This window comes from Arachis stenosperma, chromosome 4, assembly GCF_014773155.1.
Source record: "Arachis stenosperma cultivar V10309 chromosome 4, arast.V10309.gnm1.PFL2, whole genome shotgun sequence".
In the NCBI taxonomy this organism is placed as follows: domain Eukaryota; kingdom Viridiplantae; phylum Streptophyta; class Magnoliopsida; order Fabales; family Fabaceae; genus Arachis; species Arachis stenosperma.
In genome coordinates this window covers 10,259,351-10,271,758 of record NC_080380.1, presented here as the reverse complement: position 1 = coordinate 10,271,758, position 12,408 = coordinate 10,259,351, and the positions used below count along the sequence as shown (strand labels likewise).

Genomic DNA, 12,408 nt, shown 5'->3' with positions numbered 1-12,408 from the left:
TTGAGAAAGGTTTAATGTTTGAATCATATCTTTTCTTGTTAGCCAAGTCATTAATTTTTAAAATCAAATCTTTTTAAATTGTTTTTCAAATCATATCTTCTCAATCACATCTTTTTAAAACCATAACTTTTAAATCACATCTTTTTCAAAAAAAAGTTTTCAATCATATCTTCTTCAAAATCTTTTTTCAAAATGTTTTTAAAATGTTTTTAATTAATTTTCGAAAAATCTCTTCCCCTCTTCTCACATCCTTCTATTTATGGAGTACCACTCATCCTCAATGCACAATTCGAACTCTATCTCACTAAGTTCGAATTCTTCTACCTATTCCTTCTATTTTTCTGTTCCTCTAACACCTCAAGGAATCTCTATACTGTGACATAGAGGATTCCATATTTTCTTGTTCTCTTCTCTTTCATATGAGCAGGAACAAAGACAAAGGCATTCTTGTTGAAGCTGACCCTGAACCTGAAAGGACCTTGAAGCGAAAGCTAAGAGAAGCTAAAGCACAACTCTCTGTAGAGGACCTAACAGATTTCTTCAAAGAAGAAGAACCTATGGCAGCCGAAAACAACAACAATGCCAACAATGCAAGGAAGGTGCTGGGTGACTTTACTGCACCTACTCCCTACTTCTATGGGAGAAGCATCTCTATCCCTGCCATTGGAGCAAACAACTTTGAGCTTAAGCCTCAATTAGTTTCTCTAATGCAACAGAATTGCAAGTTCCATGGACTTCCACTGGAAGATCCTCATCAGTTTTTAGCTGAATTCTTGCAAATCTGTGACACTGTCAAGACCAATGGGGTCAACCCTGAGGTCTACAGACTTATGCTATTCCCTTTTGCTGTAAGAGACAGAGCTAGGATATGGTTGGACTCACAACCTAAAGAAAGCCTGAACTCTTGGGAAAAGCTAGTCAATGCCTTCTTGGCAAAGTTCTTTCCACCTCAAAAATTGAGTAAGCTTAGAGTGGAAGTCCAAACCTTCAGACAGAAGGAAGGTGAATCCCTCTATGAAGCTTGGGAAAGATACAAACAATTGATCAGAAAATGTCCTTCTGACATGCTTTCTGAATGGAGCATCATAGGTATTTTCTATGATGGTCTGTCTGAACTATCCAAGATGTCTTTAGATAGCTCTGCTGGAGGATCTCTTCATCTGAAGAAGACGCCTACAGAAGCTCAAGAACTAATTGAAATGGTTGCAAATAACCAATTCATGTACACTTTTGAAAGGAATCCTGTGAACAATGGGACAAATTAGAAGAAAGGAGTTCTTGAGATCGATACTCTAAATGCCATACTGGCTCAGAACAAGATACTGACTCAGCAAGTCAATTTGATTTCTCAAAGTCTGTCTGGAATGCAAGCTGCACCAGGCAGTACTAAGGATGCTTCATCTAAAGAAGAAGCTTATGATCCTGAGAACACTTCAATGGAAGAGGTGAATTACATGGGAAAATCCTATGGAAACACCTATAATTCTTCATGGAGAAATCACCCAAATCTCTCATGGAAGGATCAACAGAGACCTCAACAAGGTTTCAACAACAATAATGGTGGAAGAAACAGGTTTAGCAATGGCAAGCCTTTTCCATCATCTTCTCAGCAACAGACAGAGAATTCTAAGCAGAGCCACTCTGACTTAGCAACCATGGTCTCTGATCTAATCAAAACCACTCAAAGTTTCATGACTGAAACAAGGTCCTCCATTCGGAATTTGGAGGCACAAGTGGGACAGCTGAGCAAGAAAATTACTGAACTCCCTCCTAGTACTCTTCCAAGCAATACAGAAGAAAATCCAAAAGGAGAGTGCAAGGCCATCAACATGGCCGAATTTGGAGAGGAGGAAGAGGCAGTGAACGCCACTGAGGAAGACCTCAATGGACGTCCACTGGCCTCCAATGAGTTCCCTAATGAGGAACCATGGGAATCTGAGGCTCACACTGAGACCATAGAGATTCCATTGGACTTACTTCTGTCATTCATGAGCTCTGATGAGTATTCTTCCTCTGAAGAGGATGAGTATGTCACTGAAGAGCAAGTTATTAAATACCTTGGAGCAATCATGAAACTAAATGACAAGTTATTTGGTAATGAGACTTGGGAGGATGAACCCCCTTTGCTCACCAAAGAACTGGATGACTTGTCTAGGCAGAAATTACCTCAAAAGAGACAAGATCCTGGGAAGTTTTCAATACCTTGCACCATAGGCACCATGACCTTCAAGAAGGCTCTGTGTGACTTAGAGTCAAGTGTAAACCTCATGCCTCTCTCTGTAATGGAGAAGCTAGGGATCTTTGAGGTGCAAGCTGCAAGAATCTCACTAGAGATGGCAGACAATTCAAAGAAACAAGCTTATGGACTTGTAGAGGATGTTTTGGTGAAGATTGAAGACCATTACATCCCTGCTGATTTCATAGTCCTAGAGACTGGGAAATGCATGGATGAATCCATCATCCTTGGCAGACCCTTCCTAGCCACAGCTAAGGCTGTGATTGATGTGGACAGAGGAGAATTGATCATTCAAGTGAATGAATAATCCTTTGTGTTTAAGGCTCAAGGATATCCCTCTGTCACCATGGAGAGAAAGCATGAAGAGCTTCTCTCAAATCAGAGTCAAACAGAGCCCCCACAGTCAAACTCTAAGTTTGGTGTTGGGAGGCCACAACCAAATTCTAAGTTTGGTATTGAACCCCCACATTCAAACTCTAAGTTTGGTGTTGGGAGGTTCCAACATTGCTCTGAGCATCTGTGAGGCTCCATGAGAGCCCTCTGTCAAGCTACTGACGTTAAAGAAGCGCTTGTTGAGAGGCAACCCAATGTTATATTTAATCTATTTTCTTTTGATATTTTATGTTTTCTTTAGGTTGATGATCATGGGAAGTCACAAAATCAATTGAAAAAGCAAAAACAGAATGAAAAACAGGAAGAAAAATAGCACACCCTGGAGGAAGATCCTGCTGGCGTTTAAACGCCAGTGAGGGTAACAGTTGGGCGTTTAACGCCCAGTCTGGCACCATTCTGGGCGTTTAACGCCAGACAGGGGCACCAGACTGGCATTAAACGCCAGGAAAGGGCAAGAAGCTGGCGTTAAACGCCAGAAATGGGCACCAGCCCGGCGTTTAACGCCAGAATTGGCAAAAGGGTGCATTTTTGCACGCCACTTGGTGCAGGGTTGAATTTTCCTTGACAACTCAGGATCTGTGGACCCCACAGGATTCCCACCTACCCCACCACCCTCTCTCTTCTTCTTCACCCATTCACCAATCACCTCTACCACTCTTCCCCAAAAACCACTCACCTATCAAATCCCACTATTCTCTTCACCACTCACATCCATCCTTCATAAAACCCCACCTACCTCACCATTCAAATTCAAACCACTTTCCCTCCCAAACCCACCCCTACATGACCGAACCCTAACCCCTCTCTCCACCCCTATATAAACCCATCTTCACCCCCTCATTTTCACACAACCTAAACACTACTTCTACCCTTTGGCCGAACCACAAAGCCATCTCCCTCTCCTCTATTTCTTCTTCTTCTACTCTCTTCTTTATTCTTTTGCTCGAGGACGAGCAAACCTTTTAAGTTTGGTGTGGTAAAAGCATTGCTTTTTGTTTTTCCATAACCATTTATGGCATCCAAGGCCAGAGAAACCTCTAGAAAGAGGAAAGGGAAGGCAAAAGCTTTCACCTCCGAGTCATGGGAGATGGAGAGATTCATCTCAAGGGTGCATCAAGACCACTTCTATGAAGTTGTGGCCTTGAAGAAGGTGATCCCTGAGGTCCCTTTCAAACTCAAAAAGGGTCAACTTTGATCAAAGGTTGGACCAAGTCCTCATAGACATCTGTGAAGAGGGCGCCCAATGGAAGAGAGATTCAAGAGGGAAGCCGGTTCAACTGAGAAGGCATGACCTCAAGCCCGTGGCTAGGGGATGGTTGGAGTTTATCCAACGCTCAATCATTCCCACTAGCAACCGGTCTGAAGTTACTCTAGACCGGGCCATCATGATTCATAGCATCATGATTGGAGAAGAAGTAGAAGTTCATGAGGTTATAGCCCAAGAACTCTCAGTTGGAGTAGACATAGAAGGAGACATCCTCATTGATGAGGACAAGCCCATCACTAAGAAAAGGATGGAGCAAACAAGAGATCCCACTCATCATGAAATTCCTGAGATACCTCAAGGGATGCACTTTCCTCCACAAAACTATTGGGAGCAAATCAACACCTCCCTAGGAGAATTGAGTTCCAACATGGGACAACTAAGGGTGGAGCACCAAGAACATTCCAACCTCCTCCATGAAATTAGAAAAGATCAAAGAATCATGAGAGAGGAGCAACAAAGACAAGGAAGAGACATTGAGGAGCTCAAGCACTCCATAAGACCTTCAAGAGGAAGAACAAGCCGCCATCACTAAGGTGGACCCGTTCTTTATTTTCCTGTTTTCTTTCTTTTTCTTTCTTTTTCTCTTTCTCCCTTTTTTCGTTTTTTTTTTGTATTCACTGCTTTTTCTTGCTTCAAGAATCATTTTTTTATGATTTTTTTCAGATCCTCAGTAACATGTCTCCTTTTTCATCATTCTTTCAAGAGCCAACAATTTTAACATTCATGAACCACAAATTCAAAAGACATATGCACTGTTCAAGCATACATTCAGAAAACAAAAGTGTTGCCACCACATCAAAATAATTAATCTGTTATAAAATCTGAAATTCATGCAATTCTTCCCCTTTTTCAATTAAGAACATTTTTTTTAAGAAAGGTGATGGATTCATAGGACACCTCTAATTGGGGACTCTAGCAAAGCTGAGTCACAATCTGAAAAGGTTCACCCAATTATGTGTCTGTGGCATGTATGTATCCGGTGGTAATACTGGAAGACAGAGTGCTTTGGGCCACGGCCAAGACTCATAAAGTAGCTGTGTTCAAGAATCATCATACTTAACTAGGAGAATCAATAACACTATCTGGATTCTGAGTTCCTAAAGAAGCCAATCATTCTGAATTTCAAAGGATAGAGTGAGATGCCAAAACTGTTCAGAGGCAAAAAGCTAAAAGCCCCGCTCATCTAATTAATACTGATCTTCATAGATATTTTTGGAATTCATTGCATATTTTCTTCTTTTTATCTTATTTGATTTTCAGTTGCTTGGGGACAAGCAACAATTTAAGTTTGGTGTTGTGATGAGCGGATAATTTGTACGCTTTTTGGCATTATTTTTAGTATGTTTTTAGTATGATTTAGTTAGTTTTTAGTATATTTTTATTAGTTTTTAGTTAAAATTCACTTTTCTGGACTTTACTATGAGTTTGTGTGTTTTTCTGTGATTTTAGGTATTTTCTGGCTGAAATTGAGGGACCTGAGCAAAAATCTGATTCAGAGACTGAAAAGGACTGCAGATGCTGTTGGATTCTGACCTCCCTGCACTCGAAGTAGATTTTCTGGAGCTACAGAAGCCCAATTGGCGCGCTCTCAACGGCGTTGGAAAGTAGACATCCTGGGCTTTCCAGCAATATATGATAGTCCATACTTTGCCCAAGATTTGATGGCCCAAACCGGCGTTCAAAGTCACCTTTAGAATTTCCAGCGTTAAACACCGGAACTGGCACCAAAGTGGGAGTTAAACGCCCAAACTGGCACAAAAGCTGGCGTTTAACTCCAAGAAGAGTCTCTACACGAAAATGCTTTAATGCTCAGCCCAAGCACACACCAAGTGGGCCCGGAAGTGGATTTTTATGTCATTTACTCATCTTTGTAATTCTTAAGCTACTAGTTCCCTATAAATAGGACCTTTTGCTATTGTATTAGACATCTTGGTAGCTATCTTTAGTCTCATGCTATCTTAGATCATGGGGCTGGCCTCACGGCCATGCCTAGACCTTGTTCTTATGTATTTTCAACGGTGGAGTTTCTACACACCATAGATTAAGGTGTGGAGCTCTGCTGTACCTCGAGTATTAATGCAATTACTATTGTTCTTCTATTCAATTCAGCTTGTTCTTATTCCAAGATATTCATTCGCACTCAAGAACTTGATGAATGTGATGATTATGTGACGCTCATCACCATTCTCACTTATGAACAAGTGACTGACAACCACTTCTGTTCTACAAGCAAACAAGGCTCTAATGTTTATCTCTTGGGTTCTTTAACCGGAATCTTCGTGGTATAAGCTAAAATTGATGGCGGCATTCAAGAGAATCCGGAAGGTCTAAACCTTGTCTGTGATATTCTGAGTAGGATTCAATGATTGAATGACTGTGACGAGCTTCAAACTCGCGATTGTGGGGCGTTAGTGACAGACGCAAAAGAATCACTGGATTCTATTCCGACATGATCGAGAATCGACAGCTGGATAGCCGTGCCGTGACAGGGTGCGTTGAACATTTCCACTGAGAGGATGGGAGGTAGCCACTGACAACGGTGAAACCCTTGCATACAGCTTGCCATGGAAAGGAGTAAGAAGGATTGGATGAAGACAGTAGGAAAGCAGAGAGAGACGGAAGGGACAAAGCATCTTCATACGCTTATCTGAAGTTCTCACCAATGAATTGCATAAGTATCTCTATCTTTATCTTTATGTTTGATTCATATATCATCCATAACCATTTGAGTCTGCTTGACTGAGATTTACAAGGTGATCATAGCTTGCTTCATACCAACAATCTCCGTGGGATCAACCCTTACTCGCGTAAGGTTTATTACTTGGACGACCCAGTACACTTGCTGGTTAGTTGTGCGAAGTTGTGTTTATGCCATGGTATTGAGCACCAAGTCTTTGGGGCCATTACTAGGGATTATTTGAGTTGTGAAAAGTAGTGATCACAATTTCGTGCACCAGTCTCGTTCAATTCAATCCAACCAACTGATGAATAGGTTGGGTTAATTACGACTAATTAAATAGGGAGAAAATTGCAAAATCTACTTAACCCAACGCTACTATATGCTACTTAAACAACAAAAATGTTGATCCAATTGACTTTCTTAGATTGTGTTCTGGTCCAACCCAACAAGGACTAGGGGTCCACCTGACGAACCTACAACCCGATGGGTCAATGACCCGTTTAGACAACAGTGTCTCTTGCGTGGCACGACACCCTTTGCCGAAGCCTGAACAACTCATGAAGCTTCTAGAAAAGGGGACCTAAATGAAAGGGTCCACCCAAAGACAAGGAATAAAGGGGAGGGACCTACCCCTCCCTGTAGGTACGTCACTTTTACCTTAATTAGCCGTTTTATCGTACGGACGCTTACTTTAGCATCGGAGTGTCATTGCAGATGGTCCCACCCGCCGACCCACTAACAATTGTAGGATCCATTCCTCTTCTCAGCTTTCATGCTCAGGTTCCGCTTCTTACCTCCAACGATCTCCCACCAATCGACTCAATGAGCAACAGAACAATGACGCCGTCTGTGGCTACCTAATGCAAGATGAGAATGGAGGTTTTCTCCCGTCCTGAGGACGAAGGGGATGAACAGGAAGGAGAGGGGTCGTTTTCCCCTCAGGACAAAGAACACCAAAGGGGTTGCCTCATGAGCAGGGTGAGCACTGGAACTTCTCAGAGGTGCTGACAAACCCCCTCTACCCAAGATCTCTCCCATGAGCGATCCTTAAAAAGGCGTCCATTTGGTGGTACTGGTAGCGATAACTCCTGGATCATGCAAGAACTTAGACATAGGATCCAAAACCTCGAGAGGGAGCTGGCGGCAAGAGATCGTGACCAACCCAACCATAGCCAGAATTTCTGCTCGCGTGCAGAGGCTCATCTGAGCTATTCTCACACTTGGTCCCCAATGAGGAGATCAGAAGAGCGGTGGCAGGACTGGGAAAAGGATGACGGTCAAATTCAATTATTTTTATAGCTTTAATTTTAGAAATTTCTTTATTAAAAATAATTAAAGTAAGTTTTGATTAATTGAATTTGAAATAAATTATGATCTTTATTCAATTTTATAATTATTGAGTAATTTTCTACATTTAAAATTATAACGTTAGTAGTTATAAAATAATAAAAATTGTATATGATTTAAATAGTTGATATTTTTATACTTCAATACTTTAAGTTTTAGAAATAAGGAAAATTAAACTTCTTATCTTATAATTTTAATTAAAGTATTTGATTTTTTATTTAATTAGTATTATGGCATAACAAATAATATTTTGAAGTAAATTTTAAGAATTTAACTAGATTTTAAATTAGTACCCTATGTCCTAATTTTATTAAAATTACCCTACTTGAAAGCAACCTCATTTTTCGAAATGTAACCCAGACCTAACCTATTTGAAGTAGGTTTGGTTCTTGGTGAAGGCTCAGTTTTACTTGTGTAAACTTCATCAAATTTCTCCTTAAATGTGGGAACAAATCCAATACCGATTTGTTTGATGGGGATTTAGTATTTGATGAAGAAGCCACAAATTTCATAGAAGAATCATTAAAAACTGCACTTTCTTTGGTTATATAACCTAAACAAGATTTTTCAAACAATGGTCTTTGGCTTGCAAGTAATTTGTCCAAGTTACTAGAACTTTGAGCAAATTTTGCTAAGTCACCATTCAGCTTTTTAATCATATCATTTAATCTTTCATTTTCAGTAATTAACTCATGAGAGGGATCCACAATGTGCTTTCCTTTTAATTTTTCAAGTTCAGATTTTAGAAATCTGTTTTCTTCAATAATATCCAAAGCACATTCAGTTTCCTTCACTTCTTCTTTTAAGAAATCATTTTCAGCTTTTAACACATCTTTTTTAGATCTACACTTATTGTACTTATCTAGCAGTTTTGAGGTGTTTAGAGTGAGATCATCAATAATGGCATGTAAATCATCTATGGACAAGTCATAGTAATTTACCTCATCAAGATTATTGTTTCCAGCCATGAAGCAGTCTTTATCTTCACCTTTAGATTCTTTTTCTTCATTGGAGTCATTCTCAAGATCCTCCTAAGCTGCCATGAGCACTCTTTTCCTTTCTTTCTTTGCTTTGTCCTCCTTCTTGAGCTTTGGACAGTTTAGCTTGAAATGTCCAGCCTCCTTGCAATGATGACACGTTACCTTGCTCAAGTCTATCTTGTGTTCTTTTGAGCTTGAACCCTTGTACTTGCCCTTGTTCTTCATCTTCCTTCTAAATCTTCTAACAAAAAACATAACCTCATCATTTGAAATACCATCACTAGACTCACTTTCTTTTGGTTCTATTTTTGACTTGAGGGCTATTCCCTTTTTCTTTGAGTTCGGGTTTGTGTGTGTGGTTTCATAGGCAAGGAGTTTTCCTCTCAGCTCATCATAGGTTATAGGGCTTAGGTTATTGCTCTCGACTAGGACAGTGGCAGTGGTTCCCATTCTTTTGTGAGGCTTCTAAGGAGTTTTCTCAATAGGATTTGTTCTAAGTAGTTTGTACCCATAGCATCAAGGTTGTTGATTATGATTGAGAATCTCTCAAACACTTCATCAATGCTTTCTCCATCCTTCATGTTAAACATCTCGTACTCTTTTTGCAACATATCAATCCTCGTTTTTTTGACCTGTTTAGTGCCTTCGTGTGTAACCTGGAGTTTTTCTCAGATTTCTTTGGCTGTCTTGCATCTAGTCATCTTTCGGTACTCTTCAAAGCTGATAGCACATTGAAGAAGGTTGTGGCTTTAGCATTCAGCTGCATTTTCTTCTTATCGTCTTCATTCCATTCAGCTTTTTCTTTTAAAGTCACCAATCCATCAGCACTTATTTTTGTTGGGATATTGGGACCGCTCACAAAAATCTTCCATATGTTGTAGTCAATGGATTAGATGAAGATCCTCATCCTCTCTTTCCAATAGGCATAGTTCTTCCCATTGAAGAAAGGAGGCCTGTTGTTTGACTGGCCTTCAGTGGAGGTGTAGGCAATTGTGGTTGTGCCCAAGTTATTCGCCATTGGATCTTTGATCCAAGCGGTTAAGCTTGATTCTTGAAACCTTAACTCCTGATACCAATTGAAAGTTGTAAAAGGCTTAGAGAAGGGGGGTAGAATCTATGACATTCTTTTACTTTAATAAACTTATCCTTTTAAAACAAACTTGCTGTCTGAATCTGTTTGGACTTAGTAGCAAAAAATTTATGAGACAATTTCATTTTTTCTCATGAATATTAGAAAACAGGACAGGGTAGAGAAGAGAAAAGCTAACACCATCATGTATCCTGGTTTGGTTGCCTTGTGCTATGCAACCTACGTTGTGGTGGAATTTTCACAATAGTTAAAGTATTACATACACCAATTTCACAAGATTGACACAATCCTTTCACACTCAAGTTCTAACCTAACTTGACTTTGGCTATGCTAATACTCAACTCTTCACTCTTAGTGCTAACCCAACTAAGAAAGGGATACCTCACAGGTACAAGATACAAGACACAGACTTACCTAAAGAAATATGAAATAACTCTAGGCTTTTCTCTCAAGTGTATTACTCAGCCTCTTTCCACTCATTGGCTTTTACTTGAGCTCTTTCAATATGCCTTTTCACACAAGAAATTATAGAAAGATAAACATTGAAAAGTAAATTACAATCTGTAAAACATGAAGGAGATTGACTATTCAACAGCCTCATTGCTATGTGATAAACCAGGTCTGTAAAACATGAAGGAGATTAACTATTCAACAGCCTCATTGCTATGTGATAAACCAGGTTTTTATGTCTCTGATTCAGTTCTTCCTTTTTGGCGGAATGCTTCTTTGAAAGAAAGTAATGTCCAAGTAGATGAACTTCTTTAGAGAGCTTCTTCACAGAACAAAACCTCAATACACTGTGTTATCTCTCCTTGGCTTTAGAATGATGAGAAATCTTCTTTTGTATCTCCTTGCATGTTGCTTAGATGCTCTCTCCTAGGTCAACTCCTTGAGTTGTGTGCTTCACCAACTCACCTTTCACTTTCTTCCATTTACCTCCGAAAATGGAATGCTGGAACAGACCCTTTTTTGCTTGACCGAAAGCCTTAGATAAGCAAAGATACAAGTTTCAAAGGTAAACTTGAATCTGAACCATTGATGATGTGCTTTGGCTCCAAGAAACTTTGTGAACCCTTGATTTACAGCAGCAGAGATCAAAGGCTTCTTTCTTCATTTAACCAGAAATGGGTATAAAGGGAAAGGAAGCTTCAGCAAGTTACTTTGGGGTACCAATAATGGAAAGATCTTTCTGATTTGCCTAAGATCTGATTTTGCCCTAGCTTCTGATTTCTTCTTCTTTCTTCTTTGTAGCTAATTAACCTTTTTTCCTTCTAGGATGTGAACCATGGCATGGCCATCTCTGACTTAGCTTAGCTTGCTTTGATTAGGGTGATTAGACATTAGCTTTTTGTGATTTACCTTTCTCTCTCTTTCTTTTTTGATGAAAGAACAAGAATAACGAAACTCTCTCTTTCTCTTTCTTTCTAATTCTTACTGAAGCAAACATGTGAGATGCTTTGGAAGGCTTCAGCTTGATGGAGTCTTCATGGGCTTGGGTTGGATTTATTTTTCATTCAGGCCATTGATGAGCGGATAATTTGTACGCTTTTTGGCATTGTTTTTAGTATGTTTTTAGTATCTTTTAGTTAGTTTTTATTATATTTTTATTAGTTTTTAGTTAAAATTCACTTTTCTGGACTTTACTATGAGTTTGTGTGTTTTTCTGTGATTTTAGGTATTTTCTGGCTGAAATTGAGGGTTCTGAGCAAAAATCTGATCCAGAGACTGAAAAGGACTGCAGATGCTGTTAGATTCTGACCTCCCTGCACTCGAAGTGGATTTTCTGGAGCTGCAGAAGCCCAATTGGCACGCTCTCAACGGCGTTGGAAAGTAGACATCCTGGGCTTTCCAGCAATATATGATAGTCCATACTTTGCCCAAGATTTGATGGCCCAAACCGGCGTTCAAAGTCACCTCAAGAAATTCCAGCGTTAAACGCCGGAACTGGCACCTAAATGGGAGTTAAACGCCCAAACTGGCATCAAAACTGGCGTTTAACTCCAAGGAGAGTCTCTACACGAAAATGCTTCATTGCTCAGCCCAAGCACACACCAAGTGGGCCCGAAAGTGGATTTTTATGTCATTTACTCATCTCTGTACACCCTAGGCTACTAGTTTTCTATAAGTAGGACCTTTTACTATTGTATTTTCATCGTGGGATCTTAGATCATCTTTAGGTCTTTGAATCTCTTGATCACTGGGAGGCTGGCCTCACGGCCATGCCTAGACCTTGTTCTTATGTATTTTCAACGGTGGAGTTTCTACACACCATAGATTAAGGTGTGGAGCTCTGCTGTACCTCGAGTATTAATGCAATTACTATTGTTCTTCTATTCAATTCCGCTTGTTCTTTGTCCAAGATATCACTTGTTCTTCAACTTGATGAAGGTGATGATTGACACTCATCATCATTCT

General features: G+C 39.9%; 1 non-coding gene across 1 annotated transcript; it reads right to left on the bottom strand.

Moving 5' to 3' along the window:
• Positions 1 to 962: 962 nt before the first annotated feature.
• LOC130978882 (small nucleolar RNA R71) lies at positions 963 to 1,070 on the bottom strand. The gene has a single exon (XR_009086490.1). It is a non-coding gene; the product is annotated as a small nucleolar RNA R71 (small nucleolar RNA).
• Between the last annotated feature and the right edge of the window lie 11,338 nt (positions 1,071 to 12,408).